Source organism: Moschus berezovskii, chromosome Y (genome assembly GCF_049115385.1).
Source record: "Moschus berezovskii isolate FMDL1 chromosome Y, NW_MosBer_1.0, whole genome shotgun sequence".
Classification (NCBI taxonomy): Eukaryota; Metazoa; Chordata; class Mammalia; order Artiodactyla; family Moschidae; genus Moschus; species Moschus berezovskii.
The window spans coordinates 11,139,994-11,154,883 of record NC_142489.1 but is presented as its reverse complement, the minus strand read 5'-3'; the positions used below and the strand labels follow the sequence as shown (position 1 = coordinate 11,154,883).

The 14,890-nt window shown below is 50.8% G+C and overlaps 1 protein-coding gene across 1 annotated transcript in view; it reads right to left on the bottom strand.

Annotated features, from left to right (window-relative positions):
* The window catches only part of LOC129534938 (F-box-like/WD repeat-containing protein TBL1X), a 259,363-nt gene that overhangs the window by 219,943 nt on the left and 24,530 nt on the right, over nt 1-14,890 (bottom strand). The window contains 1 exon segment of the mRNA XM_088834558.1: nt 5,719-5,821. The gene's annotated coding sequence lies outside the window, so the exon portion shown is untranslated.

The window sequence follows — 14,890 nt, the reverse complement described above, 5'->3', positions numbered from 1 at the left end:
ACCGAGACCTTCATATTTGGTCATCCTTTGGCAAAACTTTTAAAGAGAAATCATTTTCGAATCCGTCCCTCTGAAAGTCTACACCTTCACCACCTTCTCATGTGCCTCAGAAGAGAAGTACCCACCTCTCCTTTTCCAAAGGAGAGAAATACAGCCTGCATCCTGTATGTCAACTCCTGAACCTCTCACATCCTGTTAAAAAAAAAAAAGCACTAATTGCTCAGTTGTGTCCAGCTCTTTTGTGACCCCATGGACTGTAGCCCGCCAGGCTCCTCTGTCCATGGGATTCTCCAGGCAAGAATACTGGAGTGGGTCACCATGCCCTTCTCCAGGGAATCCTTGCAACCAAGGGATCGAATCCACGTCTCCTGCATTGCAAGTGGATTCTTTCTGGTCCAAGGTACCAGGGAAGCCCTCACCTCCTGTTAGCGTCCACCCAATCACCCAGTGTTCCCCTACACTAAAACCCCCGTCTGCACATTAGCTTACTTCCCAAAGGCTGTTTGGTGTGTGCTTAGACGCTCAGTCGTGTCCCGCTCTTTGTAACCCATGGACTGTAGCCCGCCAGGGTCCTCTCTGTCCATGGGGATTCTCCAGGCAATACTGGAGTGGGTTGCCTTCTACAGGGAAACCTTTCCCCACCCAGGGATCAAACCTGAGTCTCCAGCGCTGAAGGCAGACTCTTGACCTACTGAGCCACCAGGGAAGCCCAAAGGCTGTTCCACTTCTCTGCTGACCTTCAGGGCTGGACCTCCCAGAAGATGCATGCACCCAGCTGCCTCTGGCCTCTCGTCCGTCACCCCGTCTCCAGCGGCTGCTCCGCAATGCCGAAAACCACCGTCAGCTTCTCACAGGTGGTTCCCAACTTCTAGGTGCTGAACCACCTCTGCAGGCCCGAGAGCTCCTGCTTCTCCAGCTGCTCCCTCCCACCTCCTGCGGCTCCCTGTGCTCCTGTGGACACCCTCCTTCACGGCTCTCCTCCCCAGACCTGCCCCGCTTCATTGCTGCCTGGGCTCCCCCATCCCAGAGCTCCAGGGCACTTCACCCACTCTTGGCTGAAGCAATTGCCACACTGAAGCTCCAGGGCACCCGAGACACCCGCTGCTACAGATGCAACCCAACCCCTCCGCCACCTCGATGTCCAACTGAAGCACAGGCCCTCTCACACACTTGTTCATCTAGAACAGGAGGCCCTTCTTTAAGGCTCTTCTACTTCATGCTTAAAACAGCCGAGCACCCCAGTCCGACCCGCTCCCGACAGCGCTGTGATCCGTCCTGTTCCGTGCTCCCACACACGTGTTCCAGCTCCTGGGACAGGAAGGGAAGGTGTGGACACAGCATATTTAAAGGGACAAGAAATGGCAGACAGGAGCGGGGCCAGAAAAATAAGAGTAGCTGGCTCCATCCACCATCTCCCAAAGAACACCAAGGCCCTTGGGAGCCTCGGTTCCTACCCCGATACCTCCCAGGCCAAGGAGATCAAAGGACCATGTGCCCAGCTCTCCCTGAGGTTATTTGTAGATGTTGTCAGAGGAGCACAGGAAAAAGCAGAGAAATTTCCACACTACGATTCTTCTGGCAGCTTTCAAAGTAGGTTAATAGGGGAAGAAGATCTGGGCTGTGTGTGTGTATGTGTGTCTGTCAGTTGTTCAGACGTGTCTGACTCTGTGACCCCATGTATGACAGCCTACCAGGCTCCTCTGTCCGTGGGATTCTCCAGCCAAGAATCCTGCAGTGGATCTTCCCGACCCAGGGATCGAACTGGCTTCTCCCGCAGTTCAGGCCGATTCTTTATCATCTGAGCCACCAGCGATAGCCTCCCCGAGCTCTGTCACTGTTGCTTTTAAAGCCTCAACTTTACCCCTTGTCCCAATGTCCCTCCTCCATGTCACTCCCAACCAGAAGAGGTGGATGCCTCCAGCACATTGTAATGAGGGTTTGAGAAATCTAGAAAGAAAAGCAAATAAATGGGAAGGAAAACAGAAGCCACCCAGGATACCATAGCTAATGGGACACCCTGGCTTCGTACCATGTCCATCAACATGAGACAGGTTTAAAGAAGAAATTGGAAAGTAAAGCGGGCTCCAAACTACAGGTGTGACATCGTCCAAGGCTGCACTGGATTATCAGAAAAGTTCTTCTAGCACGGGCATGCTAAGTTGGTTCAGTCAAGTCCAATCCTTTGCGACCTCATGGACTGCAATCCGCCAGGCTCCTCCGTCCAGGGGATTCCCCAGGCAAGAACACTGGAGTGGGTTGCCACTTCCTCCTCCAGGGGATCTTCCAGACCCAGGGCTAGAACCTGGGTCTCTCAAATCTCCTGGCTTGTGCAGGTGGGTTCTTTACCACTAGCGCCCCCTGGAAAACTCCAGCCTTCAGGAGAAGCAACCCAGAAAAACGCCAGTGGGTAACGTACTTCCCTGGTGGTCCAGTGGTTAATAAATTCTGCCTTCCAATGCAAAGGGTACAGGATCCACCCCTGATCCAGGAGCTAAAGTCCCACGTTGCCTGGAGGCCAGAAAAACCAAAACAGAAAACAGAAGCAATATTGTATGGAAGTCAAAGAAGACTTTAAAATATTCATGCATATAAAAAAAAAACACAAAAAACATAAAACAGAAGCAATATTGTATCCAATCCAACAGACTTTTAAAAACCGATCCATATTAAAAAAACACAAAAATGTGTAGAAAGGCAAGAAATGGGTCACCGCCGTCAGTACGTTAAGCCAAGCCTTCCGCGGAAGGTGCTAGAATGTGGTCGGCACCCAGGAAGAAGACCGCACACCAAATCCTAGCTGCACCACCTCCCAGTGGTGGGCCCTGCCTTTCAATTGCGTTCTGAGCGCCAATGGCACTGGGCTGTCCCCTGGACGTACATCGAGCAGAACATCTTCCTCGGAGGAGAGGAGCTTCAGTTCAGTTCAGTCGCTCAATCGTGTCCGACTCTTTGCGACCCCATGGACGGCAGCACGCCAGGCCTCCCTGTCCATCACCAACTCGTGGCGCTCACTCAAACTCATGTCCATCGCGTCGGTGATACCATCCAACCCTCTCATCCTTTGCAGATGGAGCTTAGCTGTGGCCTTTGTCCACCAGCAACTCCCAGCCTCCGGGTGACTGAGATGGGGATGAAGAAAAACCAGGACACGAACAAAGGTCTCTTTCGGGGGAGTTTTTGTTTGTGTGGCGGTGCCTGATCTTAGCTGTAAGCATGCAGAGTCTTCAGTTGCATCATGCGGAACCCAGCTCCCTGGGCAGGAATCGAACCCCCCCCTGCATTGGGAGCGCAGAGTCTTAGCCACTGGACACCAGGCAAGTTCTGACAAAGGTCTCTTCTAGATGACCCAACTTCCTCTCTTCTCCCACTGAGAAAGTTACGGGCAGGAAGGCCACGGGTCCCCAAGTGGACGAAACTGGCTGTAAAGTGTCAGACAATTTTTTCTCTCTCTCTTAATCGGCAGGAGGAAACACACCACAAGTGTCAGAACTTTTTTTCCCCCCTTGCTCTATACAAAATTTAAAGGTTTCTTGTAAAACTCTGCGTTGCCATGACGACACCCAATTCCACCTGAACTTCACTTTTCTCAAACCGTGAGCTCACCAATGCGTTTTTCTTAAGAAAATGTTTTTCTGAAGCTATGTTAATGAAGTCGATATTTACCCTAGATTCTGTCTTTCTTCAAGTCCGTTCAGCCTAAGACTCAGAACCCATAATGGCTCAACAAATCAATATATTTTACTCGTGGAAATGTCCTCTGCTGCTGCTGCTGCTAAGTCACATCAGTCGTGTCCGACTCTGTGTGACCCCATAGACGGCAGCCCAACAGGCTCCTCTGTCCCTGGGATTCTCCAGGCAAGAACACTGGAGTGGGTTGCCATTTCCTTACAGCGATGTTAATGAAACTACGCATTTGCTTAGATATCTGCCTTTCTTCAAGGTTCACGTCAATCGTTTCATGGCCCGGGATAACTCACCTGGTGCCAAAGTTATCTCAGAAGGCATCTTCTGGGTGAGGGGGCTGGTGCCATTCTCTGAGCTTTGAGACATTTCCTTCCTCTAATTTAGCAGCTTGCAAACAGGTATAAAACTTCTTGCTAAAAATTAGCAGGGTGGGGGGTGTCTATGTCAGAAGCTTTCTCCATCTTTTATACTTTATTACTAAAATTTTATTGCACTGAAGCTCTGAGCCATGAAGTCTCGTCAAAGGCCCCGGAACAAATTCCTGTCCTTCGGAGGCCCAAGAATCCCGGCATCATTCACGGCTCCTAGCGACAACCTTTCACCCCTAAGCACAGGAGCACCCCGTTAGCCCTCTTTTGATGCACAAGCCCTGATCTGCTTTGATGAAGCCAGAGCCCCATCCACTGCAACCCTGCCACGTATGTGACTGATACAGCTGAATGTGGGCTTCCCTGGTGGCTCACACAGTGAGAAATCTGCCTGCAATGTGAGAGAGCCGGGTTCCATCCCTTGGCCAGGAAGATCCCCTGCAGGAGGGCACGGCAACCCACTGCAGTATTCTTGCCTGGAAAATTCCATGGCCAGAGGAGCCTGGAGGGGCTACAGTCTGTGAAATCACAAAGAGTCAGACAGGACTGAGCAACTTTACACACACACACACACACACACACACAGTTTAATGTACTCTACCTTTCCTGCGACCATCACATCTTAACTGGGACATGGTTTCATGTCAAACACGTGATTCTCTAATGGTGGAATACCAGGTTCCCGAGTTTCTCACCTGGTAAAGAATCTTCTTGCAATGCATGAGACATGGGTTCGACCCCTGGGTCAGGAAGATCCCCTGGAGGAGGTCACAGTAACGCACTCCAGTATTCTTGCCTGGAGAATCCCCATGGACAGAGGAGCCTGGCAGGCTATAAGTCCACGGGGTTGCAGAGTCGGACAGGCAGGGATCCCAACGTTTCTGCTCCCCTTTCAGGCTGGTTCTGAAAGGGCCAGAGAATCAACACGGGAGGCTTCCAGGGGCCCGAGGGAAACTCTGCTGTAACGACCTCTGAAGGGAGAAGGCAACCAACCACAGATGCTATCTGAACGAGCAGGTGTGGCTGGGTTCCAGCAAAACTGGGAATTTCATAGCATTTTCACGTGTGACAGAATATGAGGCTTTTTCCAGCCGTTTAAAAAGACAAAACCATTCTGAGCTCGCAGGCTGTACCAAAACAGGTGGCAGGCCCAGGCTGGCCTCTGCCCTCAAGGAAGCCTGTCTCAAGATGTGGCTTGGTTTTTGAACCGGACACCGTCCAATTTTTCCAGGGCTCCCATGCACCCAGCCCAGGCCTCCAGCTACCCGGCCAGTGACCCCCATCCCGAGTCCCGAGGTCCCTGTGGAATCCTGCGAGCAATCAGTGCCATGAACTCGGGGTGAATAAACCTCGGGCGGTTGAGAAACACAGCCCTGCCCTGCAGAGAGCATGGACCCTGAAGTCCCTGTTCCATCTTGGTGACCTGGCACATCACTGCCCTGAGTTTGGTTGCCCCGCTTGCCAAACAAGGAAGAGCCTTTCCATGGATGTGGATGTCTCATGTAGGCTCAGGGAGGGCAGATGTTCCTTCCTGCCTGCGATTAGCGGGCACCCAAAAAAACCACATGTCCTTCCCTCCCCACCTTGGCCACACCCCTAACTTCAGCCCCAAAGTCCCGGTTCAGGTGCCAAGCTGGGGACGTGACCCTGGCCACTGAGAACGCACCGGGTACCCGGGAATGAGGCTGGAGTCCAAACAGCAGAGGTCAGAGGCGGGACAGGCTGCTCTGGTTGCAACACGCAGGAAGTCACACCAAGAAATCCTCTGCCTGCAGATGAAACACACGAAGGAACGCTGGTTCCACTGGGGCAAGGGGGAGGGGATCCCTCCTCCCCACGCTCCCGAGCCACTTCCTGAGGAGGCTCTTTCAATCCCCAGCCTGCCTCTCCTGCTGTTGCTCACTGCTGTGTGCCTGCACACCTGCTTACGAGGAAGACACGTGACTGATCCACAGCAACAAAGTAGCAAAGGATAACTCTTCAGGGGCCTCCCTGGCTCTCCAGCGGTGAAGACTGCAATCTCCACGCAGGGGGCCTGGGTTTGATCCCTGGTCAGGAAACAAGATCCCACAAACTCTACGACCGCGCCCCACCCACCACGAGAGCTCCAACCATCACCCCAATCTAGCAAAAAAAAAAAAAAAAAACCAGACAGCTGTTTAGACAATGGTAGACGACCTTTCTTTAGGAGACTAAGTACTGATGTTTTTTAAACCTGACCGGCACTTTCATACTTTTTTTTTTTTTCTTCTTTTTTGATGGGTTGGAAACTGTGTCCCTGTCTCACTAGCTGTTTGGCCTGAGGGTGCCAGTGGTGGAGTTTTTGGGCAGTTGATTGGGGCTGGGTCTTGGTGTTGAGATGAAGACACTCTGATTACTATTCTTTGGGGCCTGGCGGGGGGTGTCTCTGTTAGTCCAGCATTTTCAGACTCAGTGCTCCAACCTCGGGCTCAGGACGGATCCCTGGCCCATGAACCATGATCCCACAAGCAGTGGGATTTCAGGAGGAATACAAAGAAAAAAAAAAGGAGATTAAAAAAAAAAAAGATAAAAACAAAAATAACCGGAACAAAATAAAAAATAACAACCCCTGGTGGTCCCTGGGGCTGTCTTGTCTGCCTTCTGCCCGAGGCCCCCAACTAATGCCTGCTAAGCTCCCGGGGAGACACAAACTCCATGTCTTCCCTGACTGCCATCTCCGCTCCGTCGCCCCCGCTGGTTAATTTCAGTCATTCCCTGATTAGCTTAACCACAGGGCCAACTGCACAAGCTGGTGGCAAAAACCGCTGAGTGTTAGGAAAATGAAATGACCACCTGGATGTGCTTTTTTTTTAAACAGAGCTCTGCTTATGAATGGAGAAACAGTTCACATGACTTCGAAGGATGCACTTGTAATCATTTCCAAGCAAGATTCACTGGAGAGCAAACCACAGAACTGGGGGTCACGCAGATGAGCACACACATGAGTCAAGCATTTCCCCTCCACGGTGGGGAAAGGAACCACCCTCAATCTTCATCCGAAGGACTGATGCCGAAGATGAAACTCCAATCCTTTGGCCACCTGATGCAAAGAGCTAACTCCTTGGAAAAGACTCTGATGTTGGGTAAGACTGAAGGCAGGAGAAGGGGACGACAGAGGATGAGATGGTTGGATGGCATCACTGACTCGATGGAAATGAATTTGAGTAAGCTCCAGGAGTTGGTGATGGACAGGGAGGCCTGGCGTGCTGCAGTCCATGGGGTCGCAAAGAGCTGGACGCGACTGCACAGAACTGAACTGATGTCAGTTTCACGAAAGGTGATGAGGGTGACTTGAGGTACCCCTGTTTTCAAAATTCTTCCTACCCCTCAATATTCAGAAGGACGCTTTACAAGTCTCCCTCTTTGATGTTTCCATCTTTATCTCTGTGGTGGAAGGGTGAGAAGCTTTGTTTCCCCTCCCGGATGTGTATTTTGTTCTAAATGAAAGCAGCATGCCACGCCCCCTCCCCCTCCCCCCCCCAAATCTCACGCTTTCTCTTGGCTGGCTGTTTGCTAGAAGGAGAGGAGTCAAAGCGGGCAGAGAGAAGGGAAAATGTACACACAGAGAGGACACCGCCCCACTTCCGCTGATAGCAGCCGCTCTCTGCCCACTCACTGTGGACGCCTGGTTCCTAACTGGGGCCGGAGCGGAGATAACAGACCGGGACGTGTTTTCCGGAGCCGAAATCTCTGAATCTGCTCTCCCCACACGCGCAGTCACACCCTGTCCTTGCACGTGGGGGTGCTGACCGCCACACGTGACCACAGGATGGATGTTCACAGCACAAAGTATGAAAGCGGTCCCGAATCCGTTTTCAAACAACTCCTGTTGTTCAGTCGCTAAGTCGTGTCCGACTCTGGTCCCCCGTGACTCTCCAGCGTCACAAAGGAGAGCTAAGTAATTTTTTCCAAATGCATGACGGAAGGTCCATGGACGTAATGCGGTTGCTGTTCCGTCGCTCAGTCACGTCCACCTCTTTGCAAGCCCATGGACTGCAGCGTCTGGGCTGCAGACTTGTAAAGTGTGCTTCTGAATATTGAGGGGGTAGGAAATGCTTTGAAAACAGGGCTACCCTCAAAGCCACCCTCATCACCTTTCACGAAACTGACATCAGTTCAGTTCTGTGCGGTCGTGTATGACGCTTTGCAACCCCCATGGAGTGCAACACGCCAGGCCTCCCTGTCCATCACCAACTCCCGGGGCTTGCTCAAACTCATGTCTTATCAAGTCGGTGATGCCCTCCAGCCATCTCATCCTCTGTCATCCCCTTCTCCTCCCGCCTTCAATCTTTCCCAGCATCAGGGTCTTTTCCAAAATAGCGTTACTGAGATAGAAAGCACATACCAAGACAATTCACCCAGTGGAAGGTGTGCAAGTGAAGAGCTTTCAGTAGACTCACAGACTCGTGCAGCGGTCATCAGCTCAATCAACAGAGCATTTCCAGGAGCCCCAGAAGCAGTCCTGAACCCCCTCCCTCGGTGCTCTTGAGCTGCGACACCCAGCTCCCCAGTCCCAGCCAACAGTCATCTCCTTTCTGCCCACCACGCCCTTTCTGGTTCAGCCCACAAGCCTCTGTAAGAATCTGACAGCCTCCCCTGTGTCAGTGAGCTTCACAACCAACTTCCCAGCTTTATCATCACGTCTCAGGGGCTCAAGCCACGGCAGCAGCTCCTGCAACTGCACCGTACACCTCACACACACACCCCGCAGGGGGGGGCTTCTCAATGCCCAGAGTGACAGCTACTGTCCTGAGTGAGTTCCTGAGTAGCTCGTCTGGGATGCACCCCGGGGCGTCGGACGCACACAGGGTGGCTCTCAAGATGAGAGATGCTGTCCCACCCCTGCGACCCCACAGGGAGCCACGCATCTCCGGGCTGTCTCCTGACTATCACTGACCATTTCCACACACGTCTGCTTTCAAGCCAAGAGGAGTGGGGAGAGATGGGCGGGGGGGAGAGAAAACCATTCTACCACATTCCACGGAGCAGGAGAGCCACGTCCATTCTATGTACCAGTTTATTAATAGCATCTCCACTGTCCCAGCCAGACGCGTGGCACTCCATCATCCAAAAGAAGGAAGAAATTCCAAAGAGGGATCTCGATGGCATGGGTAATAGCAAACCACTGCCAAACGGGAACAGAAGGGGCTGTTTCATCCATTTACTGAAGAAGGGCCGTGGCAACTGATTAAGGACATGAAGCCAGACTCAATGATTTCGGGTTGCAATAGACACGTTGGGGGGGGGTTTCTCTTCCGCACTGTGTTCTCCCATCGCCCTGCCGGAGCTGGAAACTGGCTTGTCTTATCTGAGCATTGAAAACCAAAGGAGCACACTCCCGATGGGAGCTCGGGCACTGCACACATCTGGAGTTTTAGCCACCCAAAACGTCCTGTGCCTTCCAGGGCAGGCGGGCTGCCACCTGTCCCGTCCACTTCGGCCGCCAAGGAAAGTCAAGGGAATCTTTTAACGGGTGCCTGTTTAAAGCCCTAACTCATTCCATCCCCTTTTGTTCCACATTTCCTCCACTCAAGGATTGCGAGACAAGATATTACGTATGCTTATCTTTAAAAACGTGTACCTTCACCAATGAGTGCAAGCAGAAACTGGTGCACTCCCAGCAGGGGCCATGGACAAAGCAACTATGTTACGCCATGCCGATTTCCTGCTTTGGCTGTTGGTCTGAAGTTATGTAACAACGGTCCTGTTGGAGGAGGCGGTACACAGGACTTCTCACTGTTTCTGGAACGTGCTGTGGTTTATAACCAACCAAACTAAATCATCTTAAATGAAAATTGTCTAAATAATTTTTTTTTTAAATCTAACAGCCTCTCTTACTGATGTTCTGGGGAACTAAAAACTGGGGACTAACCAAAGGATGCAAACAAGCCCTCAAAAGGTCTTTCACGTCCATACAAACTCACTGCCACAAACACAGGCAGTGAACCAGAAAAAAAAAAAAAAAGATCTCTTCCTGTAACTAGGAAGAAAAAAAAAACCAAACAAGGTCTCCTATTGCATGAAAATGTAATATCCTGCAAGTACCAATCAACAATCTGAAAATGAAATTAAGAAGACATCATTCACAAAAGCATAAGAAGAATACAGCCAAAACTCCAAAACAGAAAGCACAAAGAAGTGTCATCTTTACGGCTCCACCTCCACTGAGACTGACTTTCCACAGTCCTGAGTCATGCTCACGATCAGGGTCCGCAGGCGTTAACGGAGGTCTTCCATCAGCATCGAAAGCTTAGCCGATGAGGCCAGGACCACGTCCAGTTGCTTCAATGCATGAGATTAAAAATGAGCGATCAACAAGCGGCAGAGACCCAGCCAATTAATCACCCATCTAGTCTCGCAATCAAATATGTATTAAGCAAAAAGGCAGCCTGGCATTCACAGCCAGGCTCTGCTGTGCTCGCGTTGGAACATAAACAATTCAGACAACACTAACCTCAGAGAGGGACCCTCTGAGTCCTGAAAATGTGGAAATCTAAATCGCTGACGGTCTTCCCAGTACCCTGTGACTAAGATGACTGTCCCACGGTTCCCTGCACGCCAGCGAGTCAGCACACAGGTCTTAAGGATAGCTTTGTGCAGTCCCTGTAGACAATTGACTGAAGAGCACCGACTGTACCTAGGAATGCAGGTTAAGGGCAAACTCCTTGTAAAAAATGAGTCTCGGCATAGAGATGGCCAACAGGCATGAGAAAAGATGCTCAACGTGGCTGATCACTAATATTCGAGAAATGCCACGTCAAGGCCGCCATGAGGGACCACCTCTGACCGGTCAGAATGGCCATCATTCTGTAAAGTCTACAAATAACACAAGCCGGAAAGGGTGCAGAGAAAAGGGATCGCTCGCACACCGTCAGTGGGAATGTAAATTGGCGCGGCCACCATGGAGAACAATACGAAGGCTCTTCATTAAAAAAAAAAAAACAAACTAAAATGAAGAGTTGCCATATGGACCCTGCGATCCCACTCCTGGGTATATACCCAAAGAAATATATACCCAAATCTTATATACTCTAAGATTTGGAAAAGATAACCGCACCCCTATGGTCACGGCAGCACGAGCCACGGCAGCCAAGACAGGGAAATAACCTAAATGTCCAATGACAGAGGCAGGGATAAGGGAAGACATGGTGTATACAGTGGAATATTACTCAGCCGTGAAAAAAGGATGAAATGCTGCCGTCTGCAGCTACATGGACGCAGAGACACTCATACTAAGCCAGAAAGAGAAAGGCAAATGTCAAATGGTATCACTTAGAGGCGGAATCTAAAACATGACACAAACGAACTTTATCTACGAAACAGACTCAAGACCACAGAAAACAGGCCTGTGGCTGCCAAGATGGGAGGGTGATCCAAACAGGCCTTTAATTATACCACATCCAGCTGGCTAGATAAGAAAGGCTCTCAGGTCTCACTCTAAGACAAGCCCTACAGGATGCACACTGTAGGTGGGTCCTTTGCCGGTTCCTGTTCAAGGCAGTTGTGTCATTAATAACTTCCAGGGAACAGAACTAGCATAGAGCATTCCCTAAAAGGTAACAAGAGAACATTCCGAAGACAGAGTTCTGGCCACCGGGTTTCACCACACATAACTTTTACCTCTGCAAGAGACAAAGCTGCTGCTGCTGCTGCTGCTAAGTCGCTTCAGTCGTGTCCGACTCTGTGGGACCCCATAGACGGCAGCCCACCAGGCTCCCCCTTCCCTGGGATTCTCCAGGCAAGAACACTGGAGTGGGTTGCTATAAAGCTAGCCCCCAATAATTCCAGTAACTCAAAATACGGGCTGTAAAAAGTTCTCCTTTAAAAAATTTTTTAAAATTTATTTGGCTGCGTTTGGGTCTCAGTTGTGGCACTTGGGACCTTCGTTTTGGTCTGAAACGAAGCCTTTCAGGGACTGAAGTCACATCCCTTGCATTGCAAGGACTGCCCAGGCAAGGCAATGTGAACAGTCTTAAAGATGGATCGACCATACTGTGAGCTGGAACCTTCGGAGACCATGGAGCCCAAGGGCCCAGCAGACAGAAAAACCAGAATGATTCGTTTATTCTCCTGGGGTCAGTGAGTGGTCACATGGGCAGTTACTGAGAGCATTAGGCCTAAAACTCAATAACACGGCTCCCATTTAAGGGGTCCTTCCAGGTAAACATCAGCCGTGATATTGTCCAGCTGCTCAGTCCTTCTCTGACTCTTTGCAACCCCATGGACTGCAGCACGCCAGGCCTCCCTGTCCATCACCTACTCCCGGAATTTACTCAAACTCATGTCCACCGAGGCGGTGAGGCCATCCAACCATCTCATCCTCTGTCGTCCCCTTCTCCTCCTGCCCTCAATCTTTCCCAGCATCAGGGTTTTTTCCAATGAGTCAGCTCTTCCAATCAGGTGGCCGAAGTATTGGGAGTTTCAACTTCAGCATCAGCCCTTCCAGTGCAATATGCAGGGTTGATTTCCCTTAGGAAGGACTGTGGTTTGATCTCCTTGCAGATCAAAGGACTCTCAAGAGTCTTGGTATCGCAAAAATGAAAAAAAAACAAAACATAATAATTATAATCTCCAGTTACATGGCTGTCCTTTGATTTCATCCAGCAAATCTTGGATAAGGTCAGAAACTTTCCTTGGCTCAAATAACCCCAGTTTCCCAACGGGAGAATCCACCTTACTTCTGAAAGTCTTTGCTTCCCACTGTGCGTGGTTCTGCATGTGGACGGGAAGGGAAGAAGGTACCCTGTGAGAAGTCAGAGCTTCCACTGACAAACGACACAGTCGTCACAGGAACGCGGGGGACTGCTCATCTGATGATGCCAGCTCTTTAAAACACAGTGAGGCAGGCAGAGGAATATCATCTCCATCGACCATCAAGACTTCCTAGAGAGTGTTCCGGAGATCGGAACTGAGACACGGAGCCCCGGGACTCCGACAAGAAGGCTGGAAGGAAATGACCCCTGGGATCTCCCTCATCACTCTGAGTCACAGGTCACACACCCAGCCCGTTGGCAAAGGTCTGCCGCCTGTCCTCAAAAGTCCATCTCCTCACGTGTTCCCTGCATTCCAGGCGCTTTCATCAGACGGTCCCTCTCTCTTTACTGACTCCCTCACACACACACACACACATACACACACGGCCACACCCATCCCCAATCTCAACAACTTTCTCTTCTCCGTGGGTCAGATGGCAAAGAACCTGCCTGCCACTGCGGGAGACCTGGGTTTGATTCCCTGGGCCGGGAACATCCCCTGGAGACGGGAAGTGGCAACCCCACTCCAGTATTCTGGCCAGGGGAATCCCAAGGACAGAGGAGCCTGGTGGGGATAGAGTGCATGGGATCGCAGAGTTGGAAAGGACTGAGGGACTAACAGTTCCACTTCACGTTGGAGAGACGATCCCACGAACTGTCTTCTGCTCTTGGGACAGGACTCGGGGTGCTCAGATCGCCTTGATGCAGGCACGCCAAACAGAAAGGGAAGGTCTGTTCCCTCCGAAGCGCAACATGTTCAGGACGAGTGCCATCCCAGGTGCCTCTTAGGGGGAAGTCAGGTCGGACAGGGTGGTTTCCTAAGAGGCCAAGACACCTCAAAGTCACAGGGAAAAGCGTGGAGGAGGCGGGGAGAGGGAACGTAGCTCATACAAGCGTCAAAGGTGCTCACGTCCAGCCATAAAGTCAGTCCTGGGGCTGCCCTGGTGGGCCAGTGGCTGCGACTCTGCACTTCTGATGCTGGGGACCCCAGGTTCGATTGCTGGGCAGGGGACTAAGACTCCCCCCAATGCCTTCAAGAAGCGTGGAAGAGCAAATGCTAATGCTAAGACCAAGCACGGCCAAGTAAATAATAAATCCTGGGGATCTGATGCAACACACGATTGCAGTTAATAACGCTGGAGTCTGTATCTGAACACTGCTAAGAGAATAAATCTTAAAAGTTCTCATCATGAGAAAAAAACAAATACGTGACTCCAGTGAACACTGGAGTCTGTATCTGAACACTACTAACAGAATAAATCTTAAAAGTTCTCACTATGAGAAAAAAAAATTAAGTGTGGTGACGGTTTACTAAACCCACTGCGATCTTTGCACAAAGTTTACATATATCAAATCATTATGTCTCACACCTTAAGCTCATACAATGTGCGCTTAGCCACTCAGTCGTGTCCGACTCTTTGTGACCCCGTGGACTGCAGCCCACCAGGCTCCTCTGTCCACAGGGATTCTCCAGACAAGAATACTGGAGTGGGTTGCCATTTCCTTCTCCAGGGCATCTTCCCGAGCCAGGGATCAAACCCAGGTCTCCCACATTGCAGGTGGATTCTTTACCAGCTGAGCCACCAGAGAAGCCCAGATACAAGGTGATATGTCAAATTATACCTCACTTTTTACAAAATGAAAATTAAATAAGGACGGCTGGGGACTCCCCCGGTGGTCCGGTGGTTAAGAATCCATCTGCCAATGCAGGGGACACGGGTCTGGATCCCTGACCTGCCAAGAGCCCCCATGAAATGAGTCGCAGCTACAGAACCCACGGTGCAATTAAAGAAACCCGGTGTGGAGCAATGAACAGCCCATGGGGTATATAAGGAAGAGTCAGCAGTCAAAAAATTAAAAAAAAAAAAAAAATCCCAAGGACAGCTGAAGGCTAGAACTGCCTCTGTGGGTTCTGACCCTCTCCCTATCCCCCAAGAAAAGAAATGTCACGCCTCACACGGGGACTCAGGAAGAACACAAAGTCTTCCTCTTAAAACTACTGTCCCAAAGACACATTCAATAAGAACCAGTGCAACAAAACATCACTTGACCGAGAAAAAAAAA